Raw genomic sequence first — 7,245 nt, 5'->3', positions numbered from 1 at the left:
AGGCAAAACCATTAAAGAGGTCCGTGTAGCATATATGAAGAGATTGTGTTTAAGAATGTGAAATGAATGTTCATTTCACCCTTTTTTTTTTTTTTTTTTGGTTCCTGGTGGTAGTGTGCGTGCATGACGCAGGCTCTAATTTCACAACGTCACCATTGAAAGAAGAAAGAAAGGTGGTGATTAACCGATTGGTAAGGTGCATCCTGATAATGAGTTGTGCCTCATTATTTGCATGTGCGAGGCATGTAGACCACCTTAAGGAGTATGTGAAAGAATATTCTCCGCTTTTTTTATTTTTTTTTTCCCTGGGAAAGGGTTGATGCAAGCATTTTTTTTTTTTTTTTAAATGTGAAGTTCAATTCAGATGCACGCTTGGCAAAGAATTGCATGTAAAAGGCGTGCCAAAGAAAAAGAAACAACAATACATAACACAACAGGGTATTCCACGTTCATAATAAACTAGCAAAACAAAAAGTTCACGAAAGAAACCAGACGAGATATTGGCACGGCTCAATCAAATAAAAGGACCCAATTCTTAGGAGATTTGATTTGATTGAGCCCTACCAACATCCTACCATTTTTGAGTAAAGAAAAAAAAAAGGATCAAAATTAGGGAACCAACCAATTTCACCTCTTTGGTACCTCTCTCGGTCGAACTCCTGTCGGCAGTGATGCAAGGAAAGCTAGCAATTTGAAGCATAGAAAATGAAGAACATGGTGGAGTCATTGAAAGTACAGAAGTTATTTATATTAGATGGTGTTGAATGGGGTGGGGGTCCTCGGCACATTAAGAAAATGAAGAAGGAAGTAGAAATGGTTGAGACGTCAATGTCTTTGTTTTAGTAGTCAGACCTAAATTTTATAAAAAAATTTAGGGTACGCCCTCTCCGTAATGCATAGTGGTTCATGACCTTGTCATGAAGTGCACAAGAAGGTTCCTCATAGCTCCATATTGCATTTTCATTTCCAATAGTGCTTCTAATTGTCTAACAATGCACATTGTTTTTATTATCACTGTTATCATCATCTTTCATTAGACCTAACTAAAGAATCTGCGCACACAAGCTTTTGAAACAAACCAACAATTATGTGGGCTTTTTTTTTTTAATTTTTTTAATTTTTAAAGATGGTGCCATTTACCAATAAGTGATTGACTGCACGGTAATTTCACTCTTTTACTCGAGTTTCCTTTCAAGTCTGAGTGGCTTTCCTAATCCTAAATTTTGTATGGAAGCAGGACATTATTGGTGCTACAATATGCTAACTCGCCTGCATTTCATCCAAATTGCGGCATTACAACAATTATTTTCTGATCATGTAACCCACGGTCTCATTTCTTTGCGGTGATAAATTGGTACTTGAGCTGTGTGTGAATTTAGGGTGGTTTGAACCTTAAGTTTGGTCCAAAACAATAATTGGATGCCAAACCAACATTTGAGTTTGAACCCTCGAATTTGACATGTAAACACAAAATCTCTAAACACAACCCTCCCCGTATTTTTGTTGGTTTGAACCACAGATTTAACACGTCCTTTTCAAACTAACATGTTTTAAACTAAAAAAGTTCATACCATCCTGATTTGAATCCGCGAACCAAACGAGATAAATGACTTGAATATTTCAACTTTATTAGTTTTTTTTTAAAAATAAAAATAAAAAGTGTAGAAGGGTGAACACCCATAGGCGTGACTATATACGGGATGGGAGATGAAGCACATCATCTCAACCCCACCAAAAACATTAAGCCAATAATATGAAAATAGCTTTGAGACAGTAGTCTAGAAACAGTTTCGAGTGATTCTCATAGGGCTCTCACTTTGGTGGTCAACTTGTATTAGAGTTGCAAATAGTGATCGATAGTTCATGAGTTCCCGAATATACGCGCCAGAATCGAGTTAAATAGCTTGTTCTAACTTCTAAGTTGTTAGCAATAATAAAACGCAAGTATTATAACAACCTTTTCAATCACCAAACTTGCCCCCGAAAAATTGTCTTTGAGCAGAAATCCAACATGTTATTGGAGAAAAATAATAAACTATAGCATGAATTATCTATAGATCTCGCATGTGGTGAGCCTCCTCTAAGTGGTTCGTTCATAATCTCCACTAAGGACACAAAGAAACCAGAGATTCAATTTTTTGTACCTAATTTCTTGTCCTGTCTTCTTAACAACCTAGTGCATTTCGTATTACTTTAAATATCTTGAAAACACTGAATTGGCCCTTGACCCCAATATGATGACCAAAAGCTTAATTCTTTGCCCTTCGAGATTTTCAAAGTGATTAGTGCCTACATGGCTCCACCACTCTGCCAATCTTAGAACAGAGTTGGCTTACGACCCTATTCTTTTTAATAGAATAAAAAATCAGACCTTTCTAACAAGCAGCATGAACAGCACATTTGTAGCTTACATAAGAAAAATTAGAGTTTAATGATCTTAGTTAATTATAAGGTACCACTACCAAATGGTTTGTATTTGACCATCTATTAAGAGGCTAGTTGGGCAAGCCCAGTTCCAAGAGAAACACAGTTCAATTGAAGTGGCTAAAGGCTGTGCCAGTTTCCAAAGCAAAGATTAAAGAAATGATAAACTAGTAGGTTGAATTTTATATAATTTTCACCAACTATTAGAATACCTAATTATAACCAACCAAGTACTCTTCAAAGTCCACCAACACAGATCACAAGAGGCACACAATTAAAAAAAAAAGGAATATTCTTTTCTTAAAGAAGAAATAATATCTTGTGAAGAACTATAAAGTAGTTTACTCAGACACAAAAATAACGAAAATGAATAAACTAACTACCAAAGGGGCTTGTTGGATAAATAGACTAAGTAAAAAGTATTTTAAAGTAAATAAACCACAAAAAAAATAAATTGAGTAAATAGGTCAACTTCCACATCAACTATTCCACGTTATCAATTATGTTTTTAGGGTTTTCTTTCTCTTTCTCCTATTCTATTTCGCGTCATTTTCTTCTCCCAACTGCCTTCCATTTCTTTTCTCATCTTCTCAAGTCATCGTCGTCACACAACCTCATTAACATTATTATATTGTCCATTCAACGTTTTATTCTCGTCCAAAACAAAGTTTGAAGAAGGGCTACTAAGTAAGTCTTTCTTTTTCTATATCTTTCATGGTGTTTTTTGTTGTTGTTCATATGTTTTTAAGATGAGAATGTAGTTAAAAATCCATTAAAATAGTAATTTTACATGATAAAAGACCAGTTTACATTGTCTAATATGATGAAGATATGCTGGGTTTAGAAAAAAAAATGTTTGTTCTTGGTCTGTTCTTATACATGGTCGGTTCATTGTATGTTCTTGGTCTGTTCTTATTACATGGTCAGTTCTTAGTCTGTTCTTATTGCACGGTCAGTTCGTGGTCTGTTCTTGATCTGTTCTTATTGCACGGTCGGTTCTTGGTCTGTTCTTATTGCACGGTCGGTTCTTGGTCTGTTCTTGGTCTGTTCTTATTGCACGGTCAGTTCTTGATCTGTTCTTGGTCTATTTTTATTGCACGGTCGGTTCTTAGTTTGTTCTTATTATATGATCTATTCTTAGTCTGGTCATTCGGTTCTTGGTTTGGTCATTCTGTTAGTGGTCTGGTCTTGTCATGTTTAATTATATATTTTTATAAATTGATGGTTTTTTTTTTTGCCTTTTTTTATTTTGTAGGAACACTTTTTTATGGTATGTTCTTGGTCTTTTCTTGATATGTTATGTTTTTAGTTTGTTCTCATTATATGGTATGTTTTTATTATATAGTTTGTTCTTTGTCTGTTCGTGATATATTTGATTTAATTTAATGACATATTATTATCTTGATTAAATTTTACAATTTTAAAATCTAAATAATGCTTCAGTGGAGGATTTTTTTGACATTGGAGGAAAATGAGAGGAGAATAAAAGTTGTTAGGTGTGGCATACAAACTGTAAGTTAATTGGCGTATATATGGATGAGAAGGATATTCTCGAAACCTTCGTTGATAAGATTTGTAGAAAATGTGAAATTGATGGACAAAAACATTCCTTGCAGTTATCATGGGTACCGAATTTGAAACAGAAATCGTTACCCGTTGTAATAAAAGACAATGATTTGTTATTTTTCAGGGATATAGCCCACAAGGTACCGCTACACGTGATAGTGGATGAGAAGCTTATGAATTCATAAGAACATATTAATGGAGTCAAAATTAGGAGAAATCCTTTGCATGACGATTTTTTTTATCATGATTTTATGGGTATGGTAGTTACAGATGAGTTTTCGACTCGTAATGATATTCCACCACAGTTGCAACCACAACCAGAGTCACACGCACAACTAGAGCCACAACTAGAGTCACAGTCACCTCTAGAGCCACAACCACTTGCTATTTTAAATGAAGTAGAAGTTGGTCCTTTAGTTTGTATTGACCAGACTAAGTTTGGATCATCTCATGGATCTACCTTAAGGAAACGTGGCGTGCCTCCCATTTGAGCATTCTGGGAAGACTTCCATCAACCATCAACCATTTTTTTAAGACTAGTAAAATAAAAAACGTTGTATTATTTACTATAAGGCTATGATTAAAAATTATGCATATAACTGTATGACATACCTGGAAGGCCCAAGGAAACCCGCATATTGAGTAGGTTTCCTTGATGCTCTTATTACGTCCTTTCCGAACTCATTTCTGAAATTTCTCTTTTAGGTTCTTCCTCAAAGACCGCAAAGTGCGTTCAAAAGACATCCTGCCTCATGGATAGCTGTTAAATAAATCTAAATCGTCGACGTATGACAGCCAATCTAGTGGGACGGTCTTCTTCTCCTCCCCAGATAGTAATACTTGTGCTAAAAAGTAAATGATAGCGATTTTTGCTTTATCGCTACCTTTTATCTTGTTCTCTGTGAGCAATTTTTTTAAATCAGCAACAAGTACTACTTGGGCCTTAAAATGCTCCAACAATCTCATGTTCTTCGAAGCTTTCAACACTACGTCCAGCTCTGGGATTTCCTCGCAGTTTAATCCAGTGATTAAAGCAAATTCTCTCATCCCGAACCGAGCTGCCTTTCCATTAACTAGGAACCATAACTCATGTTTCTTTTCTATTTATATCTGCCTCAGAAGCAGATAGTGTGTCAACACTCCAAAATATATCATGTTTTCGAACATCGAAATCAAATGTCCCAAGGCAGATCCCTTAAAAATTGGCATTTCAATTTCAGGGTCTAAATTCTGCCTTATAACCTCTAGTGCCTCCATCTTTGACTTCATAGTGATTTTCACTAGAAAGTACTCCTGTATAGGATCCATGACCATCCTTAGTTGTCCAATCCCAGGAAGTTCATCTGGGTTGTACTTCGGGAGGTCATTCTGATTAAAACAAAAACAAAAAAACACATTGGTCAGAACCGACCAAACAACTTAAAATCGACCAAACCGAATAGAACCGACCGAACTGACCAAAATCTGACCAAACCCGACCGAACTGACAGAACCGACCGAACCCGATCGAACCGAACCGAACCGACTCAAAACCAACCAAAAATCAACCTAGAACCGACCTTCCCAACTAGAACCGACCAAATCGACTAGAACTGACCTCAAACCCGACTAAAACCGACCCGACCTAGAACCAACCATGAACGACCTAGAACGAGCATGATTGAACCGATTTAGAACCGACCGAAACTGACCTAAAACCGACCGTGACACACACTAATGTATATTCTTTGTTTTTTCTTATATTAAGTCTTGTTCTTGCAAAAATGTAATTAAAAAAATAAAACAAGAATTAAACCTTAATGTTAATTCTGAGAATAAAATCTTAATGTTACTTCAGGGAGAGCACATTACGTTCCCTCGTCGATGGGAATTCTGGAAATAGTCGTCTTAGTTAAGGAAGAAGAATTGCTTTGTGATGACATTTCAATCGTGGTCTGGAGGCGTGGGTGGTCGGGTCGGGACGGCGTTCGAGCGGGTCGGGTCAGAGTTCTGGAGGGTCGGTCGGCGTTTGAGGATGGTCGGAGTTCTGAAGGTTCATAAAATAAATAACTTAATTAACCTACAAATATAAAATCATGCACAAAATTTCATGATCAATTAAATAGAGAAAAATTAAAATTCATGCACAAACTTACAATATCGTACCTCAGTGTGTGTAGGAATTAGCAGGCTATCCTTTCTTTTTGCTGACTAAAGAATCTTCCAATGCAATCTTTCAAAAAAAAAAGGACGGAAAAATATTTTCTTTCAGCTGTTATATTTTCAAAGAAGCATATAGCAAAACTGCCAAAATAATTTTCATTTATGCTGAATCATTTTTTATTTCTTTTTGATAAACCTAATTTATATTGAATCATAACTATGCAAAAACATATAGGCTCAGATTCAACAATCGTATGAAAAAAAAAACTAAAGAACATTAACGAATACAAAAAGAATTTTGACTTGTTGTGAAATATATACACACTATAATAATCTCAAAAACTAAAGAAATCACCATATTGGACAATCAATTTGATAAAAATACTCACAGTAAGGAAAAAAGAAAATTTAGACCCCGATCGGAGGGTCGGGTCGGAGTTCTGGAGGGTCGGTCGGCGTTCGGGGTGGTCGGTCGGCGTTCGTGAAGGTCGGTCGGCGTTTGGGGAAGGTCGGTCGGCGTTCGGGAGGGACCGGTCGGCGAGGGAGAGAGAGAGAAAAATGGCCGGAGAAAGAAGGCCGGCGGGAGACAGAGATCCCGGAGGGGAAGTGGCCCGGCGGGAGACAAAGATGCCGGAAGGGAAGTGGCCGGCGTCGAAGAACAAAAAAAAAGAGAGATGCTGTGAGAACCGGAGGAAAGAGAGAGGAAAGGGAGTCTTGGCAGCCACGTGGAAGGAAGGGAAGGAAAAAGAGAAAAAAAAAAAAAAAAAAAAAAAAAAAAAAAAAAAAAAAAAAAAAAAAAAAGGGAAAAGAAAGAAAAAATGAAAGGGTCGGTCGGTGAGGGAGAAGAAGAGAGAAGGGTCTGTTCAGTTTTGAGAGAGAGAAAATTTTTTTAAGCAATTTATATACACATGGATTAAAATGTACACAGGTTAAAATTGGGTCTATTTCTTAACACGTAAGATACATGTGAAAGGTTTTTTGTTATAAAAAAATGATCTAGATCCCCAATTTTTATTTTATTCCGGTCTCTTTTGTCAAAATTTCTCCTAAGAAAGTTAACTAGTACCACCCTAAAAATTGATCTCTCTTCTGTGTTGCATAACATCTGCTGAA

General features: G+C 36.4%; 1 long non-coding RNA gene across 2 annotated transcripts in view; it reads right to left on the bottom strand.

Annotated features, from left to right (window-relative positions):
- Positions 1-5,749: 5,749 nt before the first annotated feature.
- The window catches only part of LOC112090570, a 2,362-nt gene continuing 866 nt past the window's right edge, over positions 5,750-7,245 (bottom strand). Inside the window, exons 1-3 of one of the 2 annotated variants that reach the window (XR_002901713.1) lie at positions 6,522-6,866; positions 6,136-6,202; positions 5,750-6,016 (exon numbers count right to left, since the gene is read on the bottom strand). This is a non-coding gene — a long non-coding RNA (uncharacterized LOC112090570). Of the gene's footprint in view, positions 6,017-6,135; positions 6,203-6,521; positions 6,867-7,245 lie in introns of those variants that run through there. The other variant, XR_002901714.1, reaches the window with a different exon arrangement.

Source organism: Morus notabilis, unplaced genomic scaffold (genome assembly GCF_000414095.1).
Source record: "Morus notabilis unplaced genomic scaffold, ASM41409v2 Scaffold257, whole genome shotgun sequence".
NCBI lineage: Eukaryota > Viridiplantae > Streptophyta > Magnoliopsida > Rosales > Moraceae > Morus > Morus notabilis.
The sequence above is the reverse complement of the archived record's forward strand: the minus strand, read 5'-3'. Positions and strand labels throughout refer to the sequence as shown.